Source organism: Monodon monoceros, unplaced genomic scaffold, assembly GCF_005190385.1.
Source record: "Monodon monoceros isolate NGI ecotype Baffin Bay Population unplaced genomic scaffold, NGI_Narwhal_1 Super_Scaffold_2, whole genome shotgun sequence".
Taxonomy (NCBI): Eukaryota; Metazoa; Chordata; class Mammalia; order Artiodactyla; family Monodontidae; genus Monodon; species Monodon monoceros.
In genome coordinates, this window is record NW_021703776.1 from 52,253,908 (window position 1) to 52,266,841 (window position 12,934).

Below are 12,934 nucleotides of genomic sequence, written 5' to 3' on the forward strand. Positions count from 1 at the left end.
GTTTAAATGCTCCAATCAAAAGACATAGGGTGGATGATTGGATAAAACAAAAAAGGCCCTTCTATATGCTACCTACAAGAGACTCACTTCAGAGCTAAAGACCACACAGACTAATAGGGGAATGGAAAAAGGTATTTCATGCAAATGGAAATAAAAAGAAAGGTGGAATAACAATACTCATATCAGACAAAGCAGACTTAAAACAAGGTCTGTAATAAAAGACAAAGGAATAAAACTATATAATGATAAAGGGATCAATGCAAGAAAAGGCTGTAACATTTGTAAATATATATGCACCTAATATAGGCACAGCTAAATATATGAAGCAAATATTGACAGACATAAAGGGAGAAATTAACAAGTAACACAATAATTGCAGGGGACTTTAACACACCACTTACATCAATGAAGAGATCATCCAGACAAAAAAATCAAAAAGGCAACAGTGGCTTTAAATGACACATTAGACCAGATGGCTTAATAGATAGCTACAGGGCAATCCACCCCAAAACAGCAGAATACACATACTTTTCAGTGCACATAGAATATTCTCCAGGATAGATCACATGCTAGGATACAAAACAAGTCTCAACAAATTTAAGATGGTGTAAATTACATCAAGCATCTTTTCTGACTACAATGGCAAGAAAATAAAAATCAATTACAGTAAGAAAAATGAGAAAAACACAAAGAGCATGCTACTAAAAAAACCAATGGGTGAACAGATAAATCAAAGAAAAAATCAGAAAATGACTGAAAACAAATGAAAATAAAAACATAACTTTCCAAAATCTATGGGATACAGCAAGAGCAGTTCTAAGATGGAAGTTTACAGTGATACAGACATACCTCAAGAAACAACCTAACCTACCATCTAAGAGAATTAGGAAAAGAACAAACAAAACCCAAAGTCAGCAGAAGGAAGGAAATAATAAAGATTAGAGTGGAAATAAAAGAAATAAAGAACCAAATAGGAAAAAAACAATGAAACCAAGAGCTATTTTTTAAAAGATAAACAAAATAGATAAGACTTTAGTCAGGCTCACTAAGAAAAGAGAGGGAGGACCCAGATAAACAAAGTAAGAAATGAAAGACTAGAAATTGGAACATATGTCACAGAAACACAGATGACCATAAGAGAATATTATGAACAGTTATATGCCAACAAATTGGACAACCTAGAAGAAATAGAAAGATTCCTAGAAACAGACAATACTTCAAGACTGAATCAGGGAGAAACAGATAATCTGAAAAGACCAATTAATCATATTGAAATTGAATCACTAATCAAAAAACTCCCACCAAACAAAAGTCCAATGAGATGGCTTCACAGGAGAATTCTACCAAATATATAAAGAAGAGTTAATATTTATCCTTTCAAACAACTCCAAAAAAATTGAAGAGGAGGGAACACTCCCAAATTCATTCTATGAGGCCACCCTGGAAGGAAAACCAGACAAAGATACTACAAAAAAAATGACAGTGCAATATCTCTGATGAACATAGGTGCAAAAACTTCAACTAGATATTAGCAAACCATATTCAATGGCACATAAAAAGGATCATACACCATGATCAAGTAGGATTTACTCTAGAGATACAAGGATAGTTCAATATCTGCACATCAATCAATATGATACACCACATTAACAAAAAAAAATAAAAATTACATGATCATCTCAATAAATTCAGCAAAAACATTTGATAAAATTCAATACTCATTCATGATAAAAATTCTCAACAAAGTTGTTACAGAGAGAACATATCTCAACATAATAAAAGCCATCTATGACAAACCCACAGCTAAGATCATATTCAATGATGAAAAACTAGAAACTTTTCCTAAAAAAGTCAGGAACGAGATAAGGATGCTCACTGTTGCTATTTCTATTTAACATAGTATTGGAAGTCCTAGCCACAGCAATCACATAAGAATAAATAAAATGTATCCAAATTGAAAGGGAAGAAGTAAAACTGTCACTATTTGCAGATGACATGATACTACATGTAGAAAACTCTAATGACTCTACAAAAAATATTAGAACTAATAAATGAATTTAGTAAATTTGTCTAAAACAAGATCAATATACAGAAATCTGTTTTTTCTATACACTAATAATCAGAAAGAGGAAGCAATAAAACAATCCCATCACAAAAATACTTAAAACACCTAGAAATAAACTTAACCTGTTAAGTTTACTCTTTCAGAGTAAAGACTCATACTCTGAAAACTATAAAACATTGATGAAGGTAATTGAAGATGATACAAAGAAATGGAAAAATATATGTTTATGGATTGGAAGAATTAATATTGTTAAAAAGTCCATACTACCCAAAGAAATGTACATTTTTAATGCAATTCCTATCAAACTATTCATGACATTTTTCACATAACTATAATAAATAATCCTAAAATTTATATAGAGCCCCAAAATACCCTGAATAACTAAATCAATCTTGAGAAAAAAAGAACAAAGCTGGAAGTATCACACTCTGTGACTTCAGAGTATACTACAAAGCTACAGTAATCAAATCAGTATGGTACTGGCATGAAAACAGACACATAGATCAATGGAAAGGGATAGAGAGCCCAGAAATAACCCAAGCACATATGGTCAGTTAATCTATGACAAAGGAGGCAAAAATATACAATGGGGAAAAGAGAGTCTCCTCAATAAGTAGTGTTAGGATAACTGGACAGTTGCATGTAAAAGAATGAAATTAGAACATATTCTCACACCACAAACAAAAATAAACTCAAAATGGTTTAACGACATTAATGTAAGAATGAAAACTATAAAACTCCTAGAACAAAACATAGGCAGTACTCTTTGACATAAGTCTTAGCAATATATTTTTGGATCTGTCTCCTCAGGCAGTAGAAACAAAAGCAAAAATGAACAAATGGGACAATATTAAACTTAAATTGCACAGCGAAGGAAGCCATCAACAAAATGAAAGACAATCTACTGAATGGGAGAGGATGTTTGAAAATGATATGTTTGATAAGAGATTAATAACCAAAAGATATAAGGAGGTCATACAGTTCAATATCAAAAAAACAAACAACCTGATTAAAAGATGTGCAGGTAACCTGAAGAGACATTTTTCTAAAGAAGATATTCAGATGGCCAATAGGCACATGAAAAGATGCTTAACATCAATAATCATCATGGAAATGCAAGTCAAAACTACAATGTGAGATCACCTCACACCTATCAAAATGGCTATCATCAAAAGGACCACAAATAACAAATGTCGTCAAAGATGTGGAGAAAAGGGAACCCTCGTACACTGCTGGCGGGAATGTAAATTGGTGCGGCCAATATGGAAAACAGTATGGAGGTTTCAGGAAAAAAATTAAAAATAGAACTACCATATGATCCAGCAATTCCATTCCTGGGTATATACCTGAACATGAAAGCACTAATTCAAAAAGATACATGCACCCCAATGTTCACAGCAGCATTATTTACAGTAGTCAAGATATGGAAGCAATCTAAGTGTTCATAAACAGATGAATGGAAAAGAAGATGTGGTATGGAATACTACTCAGCCATAAATATGAATGAAATTTTACCATTTGCAGCAACACAGATGTATTTGGATAGTATTTCTTTTAGTGAAGGAAGTCAGACAGGGTAAGACAAATACTGTATGTTTTCACTTATATGTAGAACCTAAAAAATAAAGCAAACAAATGAATATAACAAAACAGAAACAGGCTCATAGTATACAGAACAAACCGTGGAGACGGGTGTGGGGAGGGGCAAGATAGTGGAAGGGAATTTACAGGTTCGAACTACTAGGCATAAAATAAATAAGATACAAGTATGTAATGTACAGAATAGGGAATATAGCCAATATTTTTAAAAAACTTTAAATTGAATATAATCTATAAAAATATCAAGTCACTAGGTTTTACATCTAAAGCAAATATAACATTGTAAATCAACTATACTTCAAAATTTTTTTCTCAAAAGCACAAAGAAGCAAGCAGCTAAAGGATATACAGAATAGAATAATGTAATAATATTTATGCAGGTTTAAACTCTTTAAACAGTAATTTATATATTTTTTGGACACATGTGCATGTAGTAAAACACATAAGCATTCTGAGAATGACACGCACCCACACCGTCTTCAGAGTAGAACTTAAGGTGAAGGAAGGAAGATAAAGTGTTAGAAAGCATGGACCTGGTATCTCTAACATTTTATTTTAAAAGAAAATAAGGTATATGAATAAACATTGCAAAATGTGACAATTTATTAAATTAAATCTCAGTGGTATGCATTAGGTATCAGTTTTATTATTTTCATATTTCTATATTTTAGATGTTGGATAATTACAATACTAGTTTTAATAATGATGAACTATATATCAGAAGTTGTTTGAATGTTCATAGTGTTGATCAAAAAATTCCCTTCTTGGCAATTTACTCTAAAAATAATTATTCATTAGAAGAAAAGGGGCAAAGTGTACGAAGAGAATATATGTATTTCCTGAAGTCTCAATCTAACAGCATAATTTATAAATCACCTATATGTTCACCAGTAGAGGATCAGTTACGTAAATTATGATATATAAACACCATGGATCATTGTGTACTATGTTTTATTAAAGCAATGTAAAAACATTGGAAAATACTAAACATACAATCTTATGAAACTAAAAGGACAAAATTCTGTTGTTGCAATTATATGAAACTATAAATCCCTGCAGAAAAAAATGAAACCATTGTGTTTTAATCAGGAAGAAACACATAGAAATAACTTGAACATTAACACTCAAGGAAGTGGGGAAATTATAATGTAGACACACATGTTAAAAGCACATAAAAGTATCAATATTACAAAGTAATATGGGTGTCTCTTCTGAGTAGTGATGATCAAATTTTGGGAATAGACCCTGACACTTGGCTTCTCTGAGTTTTGATTCTACCGGGAGAGGAACAAGGCACTCAAAGCTGTTATTTGGAGAGGTAGGCTGTGACAAAGCAAGATGTTATCTTGTAGTTACAGAAATATAATTATTACCCGGAAATATGCTGAAGCTACAAGTAAAGGAAAAGGAGTAGACTATCAGTAGCAGGGCAATGATTGCCTAATTTTAACAAATGGAAACGTGGAAAACCTTGAGCTGCAAAGCTGATCTGGCCCCAGGGCCTAGAGCAGAGCTAAATCATGTGACAGAGTCCACCTTGCAATTTGCTACAACTCTCCCCAGCACAGCTGGCCCCATAATGTGCAGAGCCCTGCTTTCTTCTTCATGCGGCATCCTAAACACAAGTGCCAAATATTATCATCAATGCCCTCACAGAGGAAGAACACGTTCTTTGGCTTTCTGCCCACCACCTAGTTAAATATCAAAAGTTGTCGGAATACTCTTTAGTACAATGATTTCTATTGCTATATTCAGAGTTCCTGAAACGGAAACAAACCTCTTCTCTCGAAAAACAAATTAAGATAAAAATTGAGCTTAAAGTGGAATTAAAATTGAGGCATCTCAGACACGTTTTTGTTATTTCAACTCTGTGAAATACAAAAGCTGAAGAAACATCAATAAAATGTAAAGGAACTATGAAATTGATTTGACTTGATACAATCCTAAGTGGCAGCTTTAAGTAAGCCTTCCTCTTTCTCGTAAATTACCTTGAGCAGAGCTCTTTATGAAATAACTTGCCATTTGCTAAACTCCTGTCTTGGTGCTCTGCTTTGCTGGTGAATACCTTCCCTTAAGGTTGGGCCAATTACAGAGCACATATGTTGTTTAATATGTTTTTCTTCCTGCCGACACAAAGGTCAAATATCTGAGAAACTGTTGTTTGGATGGATTGTGTTTTCTTCTTGGGATGCCCTCAGTTATTGGAGAAGGCTTTTGAAGTCCCTGATGTTCATCTTTATACCCCTCTTCAGGCTCCAGCTGAGCAAGTAATAAATTCGTTTCAAGGATTTTTGCATGATGTAGCAATTTCTCTAACTAGTGGCACAGTGAGTAGTAACAAAGGGATTTCCCAGCACAAACTGTTGGTTTTACTTCAATTTGCAAAATTAATTTAGGAGAAACAGTAACTAGTTAAGGTCAATCTTAGCTTACTACAGAGCTGACAATTTAATTTTTATTAATAGATTTTCATGCAGTTTTATACTTAATTGCATAAGATTCCATTGCTTTTGACATCTCTTTGGCTAGAGTCTTTCTGACCAGAATATTTTATAGTATTCTGATCGTATTTTTACATGGTGATTTCATGTGTCCCACTGAATATCAGATTTCCACTTCCTATTTGGATACTAACTTCAACATCTTGAAATGATCAACCTGTTATAAATCCTATCTGGGAGGAGACCAAGGGAAAAATGAATAAAAGAATCAATACATTTAATATTCTTGATTAGAAGTTAACATTTCTATTGGGATATGATCCCAAATAAATTAACATTTCCATTTCCATAAATATGAACTAGGACAGCAAGAGTAGGGACACAAACTCCTGCAGCTGGTGATTTCCCATGATTGGTCAATTTTCTTACTCATTGGTATACAAACTCAGTGTTCCTGTCAGCACTGGATAGTCTTAATTATTCACTACACCTTAACATTTGGGTGTAAATGAACATGCCTGTCATTTTCTAAAGATAACTTAGTGAATGCCCTTGAGAAATATGATTTCAAATACTATCTATGGATAAGATGTGATTACAGTCCACCCTCTCTTCCCCTTGCTAATGGAGTAGAGTGATAGCAGAGATCATCCAGAAAAGCAGGGATAATCCTATGTCATATAGATTTGACTTGATGAACATTGTGTTTTTAAAGCAGGTTTACTTTTCTGGTTCAGTTTAGTTGAGGTGAACTGTCAGATGTGTTGGTTTCCCCTTGGAGAGTGGAACCTGAACTCTGTTGGATGCCAGAATAAATGGGCCTGTCATTGCTATATCTGTGGACCACTGTCCACAGAATTGGGCTGTATTTGTTCTTAAGTGAGAGCTAACTATACAGCATGGCTGTTCTAAGTATACTAGACAATACTAATTTTTATTAATCCCATTGTTCTTATGATAATGAAAGCACTTTCAAAATGATTTCAGCTGAACCTTTCAATAAATTGGTGAGGCCTTAAACTTGACCATTAAAAAAGAAACAATCTGAGAAATTTTTATTATACATTAATGACCATTAAAAGATCATCTTTCTGTATAAAATGACATGCTTTTCCCTAAAGAGTTATCCCAAGGAGGATACTACTACTGATTATCAAAATGCATAGTGCTTTTAATATGTCATGTACTCTGAGATTTTTATAATTTCCACTGCAGGACTATCAACACTCTGCTTGTCAGCATTTGATTGTTTTGTTATATAAATGGAGGAATATCCTTGTCAGGTACCCATCTGTCAAATCCCTAGGTATGTCATGGTTTATTAGCTGTTACCATAGTCTCTAATAGAAAGAAACATTGTTGCCTAGTACAGTAATTATGCCTCCCTTATTTCTCACAGCTAAGTTCCGTTCCCTGGGCTGTGCTATTCTGGATTCCCATCATTCCCATCGAGATTAGGTACCCTAATTATATAGCAACACGTCTCACTGCCTCTGGACTGCAGTCGCCAGCCATCACTTAACTTCTCAAAGTTCAGATGCTTCACTTATTAAGGTATTCCTCACCACCTCAATAAAATTTTAAAGTATCTTTGGGCTTATTTCATAAAAATAGAAAGATTGTTTGTTCCTAGGCATTACAGAATAAATCCATTCTAACTTTTCCAACTCCCTAAGGCTTCTGAGTCCTTCTTCAATGCTTTGTCAAATAAATGTACAGATTCTCTATCTCATTTACTGCAGACTGTTGTCATGCTCAGACCTCAAGGAGCCATTCCATAAAATCATTAGGTGCATTTACAGGTATTTTTGCCAACATTTTGAATCCTGAGTCATACCCTCATACGCATGAATTTTCTTCTACTTAGTTTTATCTTTTGCATCTTCTGCTCTAATACTTTTATGATCCATGACCATACATATGTACTCAGTGGCTTCTGGTTCGTATTTCCAGGTGTCCTCCTTCTTTTACTTTGGAGAATTGCTTTCCAGTCCACTTATGATGTGCTGAAACCTGATTCTGGTTATTGGGCTGGAGGCAATAGGTGGGGTGGATTTCAGGAGGACAGCATTTTACTAGACACCTGCTTAGGTGAGGTCTTTGCAGGGTCTCCATGCAAAGGGGAAGCTGTGGTAAGTGGCAAGGGACTGCCTGTATCAGGCAGGAGGGGTAAGAAGAATTTAAAAAGTCAATAGTCTTGGGTTTATCCATTTGAATTTTCCCAATCTAATCAATTTTTCTGTAATGATGCTGGCATTAACATAAAAAACCTTTAGAGGCTGCTAGTTTAATATCCATGGAGGCTCTGATACCCTTATGATCATATCCCTGGACCTGAATTTAATCATAATCTCCTATGTGGCTACATCATATTGGGATTTTGTTTCCTTTGGGGCTCTTTTTTACATTGTAGAGAATGTCTGGCTTTTAGAATATTTTTATGTGTAGCATTAATATTAAAAATTCCATTCAAGTTTGGCAGAATTCTCCAGTGAAACCATCTGGGACCTAGAGATTTTTTCAGGGGGAATAAATGGTAGTTATATGAACTAAATTTACTTAATACCTATGTGGCCATACAAATGATCTATTTCATATTAAGTGAGTTGCAGTAATTTGTGTTTTTCAAGGAAGGGTTTACTTCATCTAAGTTGTCAAATTTATGTGTATAGAGCTTTTCATATCTTTTTGATGTTTGCAGGTTCTGTAGCAAAATCCTCCCTTGCAGTCATAACACTGGTACACTGTGTTCTCTCTCTTTTCTGTTCAGTCGCTAGAGGTTTGTCAATTTCACTGATCTTTTTCGAAGAACCAGATCTTTGTTGTATTGGTTTTCTCTATCTTTTTTTGTTTTTAATTTCTTTGATTTATGCCCTTATCTTTATTATTTTTTCTCTTGCTGCTTGGTTTAGTTTTATTTTTCTCTTCTTTTCTATGTCCATGATGTGGGAGTTTAGATTATTTCCTGCTTTCCAATTTCATATTTAGGACCAGAAGTTTCCTTCTTGTCACTGCTTGTGATGTGTCCCATAAATTTTGATATGTTGTATTTTCCTTTATGCATTTTTAATTTTTCCTCCAAGACTTCATATTTTAATTGGAGGTTATTTATCTGTGTGTTGTTTAACTAAAAACGCTCATTAAATGAATGTATTAAGCTGCAGGTCCTGTGCTCTAGTAGAGATTATGACAATTGGACCTTGAGTAATTTTGCATGATATGATGATACTAGCTAGAATTGATCTGTTGCTAGATTACAGTCCCATTAGAGAGTGATTTTTTTAAACCAGTGGTAAAGAAACATTCTTCCAGTGGCTAGATCTGTGAGCAGTAGGCTTGAACATCCACTTCTTACTGAGGGAAAATCAATCATAGATACAGATAACACACTAACTCCTGGAAATAAGGAATACCTAGGGTAGTTGGTCAGAAGCCTGAAAAAAGCAATATTGAAATAGTAAAGGAAAATAGATCTAGGAAATGTATGTGGACAGACCTACATAAATAGGCAGAAAGTCTTCAGAGCAACTCTAGTAATGCAGTCTCATGAACTGTACCCACATAGTCACTGTTCCCTTCCACCTCTTTCTAACTCTTTGGAAGAGCTCAGCCTCCGGATGCAACATCTATAGCTTGTCCAGCAATTGCCTGAACAGGCTGGGGAAGACAACCCAGAAGAACGGGGAAGACAACCCAGAAGAACGGGGAAGACAACCCAGAAGAACAGGGAATTTAATGCCCATGGGGAGAATATTTTAAAATGAGAGAGAAGAGATTCTAAGGATATAGCAGGTAAATATTTTTCCCTTCCTCCTCCCAATGAACTAGACTGAGGAAATGTGATTCTACATGGCTTCTCTGGAAGACATTTCTCATGACAAACAACCAGCTGAGCTCTGATACACCTCTATGGCCAGATTGCTCTCATACTCCAAAATATTTGCTTTCCCTCCTTCTCTCCTCAACTCCTCCTTCCCCCAACTTTTCTGGCCTAAAACTGCACCTCTCAACAAAGCCTTTGCACCTAAGTAATATTTATATTTAAATATATATTTCTTTCAATAAATTCATTTGTCAAAGGGATCAGTGTGAGGCATGAAGCCATGACACATTCTGGGAGATTTAAGGAACTGAAAGTTGGACTTTAGGGTCCTAGAATATATGCTAAATGGGAGTGGTGAGAGCTAATGTTTAATAATAAGTAATCACAGGGCAAATTGTCAGATAGCGCAGGATCATTTACACCATGTAAGAATTTTAATTTTGCTCTTGGGAAACAGAAATGGTGAGAGATAATATATAATGGGATAAATAAATAAATAAATATTAGGTTTTATATTTTAGATATATGATAAGACAATTTATATACCATGAAAAGAAGGATCCATACCTCCTACTGGGAACGACTGAGGGGTCTTAAGCAATGAGTAGTAACATAAATTTCATTTTAGAAAAACCACAGTGACAATTATAGGAAGAATGGACATAGCTTTGGGAAGATGCAGCAAAACTAGAGGTAAGAAATCATTTGGACATTGTTATGATAGTCAAACCAAGAGATGACAGGAGTTGAATGAAGGCTTAGAATGGAGAGCTGAAGAAAGGGACTGCTAAGAGAATATTAGGCAGATAATATGGAGAGATGTGTGGGACTACTCAGATACAAAGGAGAATTCTGATATGATTGATGATCATTATCATCATTAAAACATTATAGAGAGCTTATTTTGTGTTAGCTATTACACTAAGCACTTTGCATGAAGTAAAATATGTTTGTTTAATCTTGGTTTGGGGACCAGATGAATGGCAGTTCCATTCCTAATAATTCAGCATACCTGGGAAAAACAAGATTAGAGGTAAACCCCACTTATCTCACCTAACAGCAAAGTTAGACAACTTCTCTGAATCTCAGTTTTTATCAACTGGCCTATTTTGCAAAATCACTGTGATATTTAATGGAGATATAAAACAGAATACACCAACACACATAGTAGGCACTCAAAAAAAATATTGCCTTTACTCCCTTCCTTCTGCCCTCTAATCTGAAAACTATATCTACAAGAGAAAGTACAATTTTTTTTGGCAAAAGACTAATCATAATATTGAAATGCTAGGTTCTATTAATATTGTACCATGGTTTTCAAACTTGGGTTCATGATGGCAATTCCAGCCATTGCTACTGAATATTTTCAACTTGTCTGTGGCTAAAATTCTATGGGAACAATAAATTTAAAACTTAATACTGTGCATTTTTAGTTTGAAGCTATAGCAAAGCTACTGTAACATTATATCCCAATAGCCATAGGACCTATTTATTGTGCTTATCTTACAGATTTATCCCTTTTTTATACGTCAAAGCACAGCCTTAGTCTAAACCGCTATGTATCTAGCCTCTATGTCTTATTGTAATTGTGATTTGTGTTTAAATAAGTTATCTATCTTTTCTTCCTTCCTCCCTCCCTCCAACCCTTTGTTCCTTCCCTCCTTTCTTTCTTTCCTTCTTTCTTTTTCTTTCGTTGATTTAACATCTCATTAGTCAGGTCAGTCACGGTTATACCCCCTAAACCTTTCATTTAAATTTACCAAACTGTCTGGCTGTTATAAAAATATGAGACACTATAAAGCATCCTCACTGGGTGGGTAGCACTGCTTAATTGTGCAGAGCATGGATTCAATCTCCTTGAAAGTACTTCTGCCCTGTGATAGTTTGCTATTATTGTCAAGTAAATTATGTCTGTGTCTCTGGCACTTGAAAATGTTAAGAATGCAGTACATTCGTTTTATGCTTTATTGCTGAACTGCTCATGACCTTGATCAAGGACAAACTGATAGTTTTTGCAAATAATATTCTCCCTTTGCCTACGAATCTCTGGAGGGAAGAGAAAATGTCCTGTGGGATCCCTGGGAATTATCAACTCACCTCTGAGATCGTAGCCATCCCCTCGCTGCTTTTAGCTCTTCATAGATGACCAGATTTTACAAATACAGCAAGTTTTCACTGAGATTGTAATATCTATTTTGGAACCTGACCACGTTTGTAGTATTCTGACCACAAAGTGACCAATTAGCACACTCTTATTATCACTGACTAAATCACACACACAACATTGTTCTGAAAACAACCAGATCATGGAAATTTACTGAAGGCAAATTGAGTTAGCCACTCCATGACCCTTGAGGCAGACATTCCAGAGGTAATGAGGAAATTTCCAGGGGGAAAGCCCATATCATAAATTGTCAGGTATTAGAAAGGAAAATAAAAGCTTGAACTCAATTATTCCTAGAGACTTCTGACCAGCAATGTTTTACTTGATACTAACTGGAAAATGTCAAGTGTAAACTATCACATCTATGTTAAAAAAAAAAAATACAGGCAGCTTACCTATTTGATTAACATACTTATGTAGCTAAGATTATAGATTTAGAAGTAATAATCCTAATAACCAAATATCTCTTTGAAGAAACCTAACCTCATAATTTAACCTATTTTGATCATAGAATTATCTTCATCTTACTTTATTCCCAAATTGAAAATACTTAATCAGGTTTTTATATCAAATAATTGGTATACTTTTTATGGAAGAAAAGTACAACTGTATATACACTCTAGTTTTTATAATTATTTTGAATTATACTTAAACATTTCATCAAAATGTTTGTTTAATGAAGAGTGTCTGACTTATTAAGAACAATTTTGCTGAAGGACTATTAATCTTTCTCTGGATTCTCAATGATAGCATGAAAGAGAAAGAGAAATATAGTGGTCTTTTGGTTTGTACTAGTGTTAAACAAATAACTGTCTTATATAGGTACAGATTAAATAACTAAT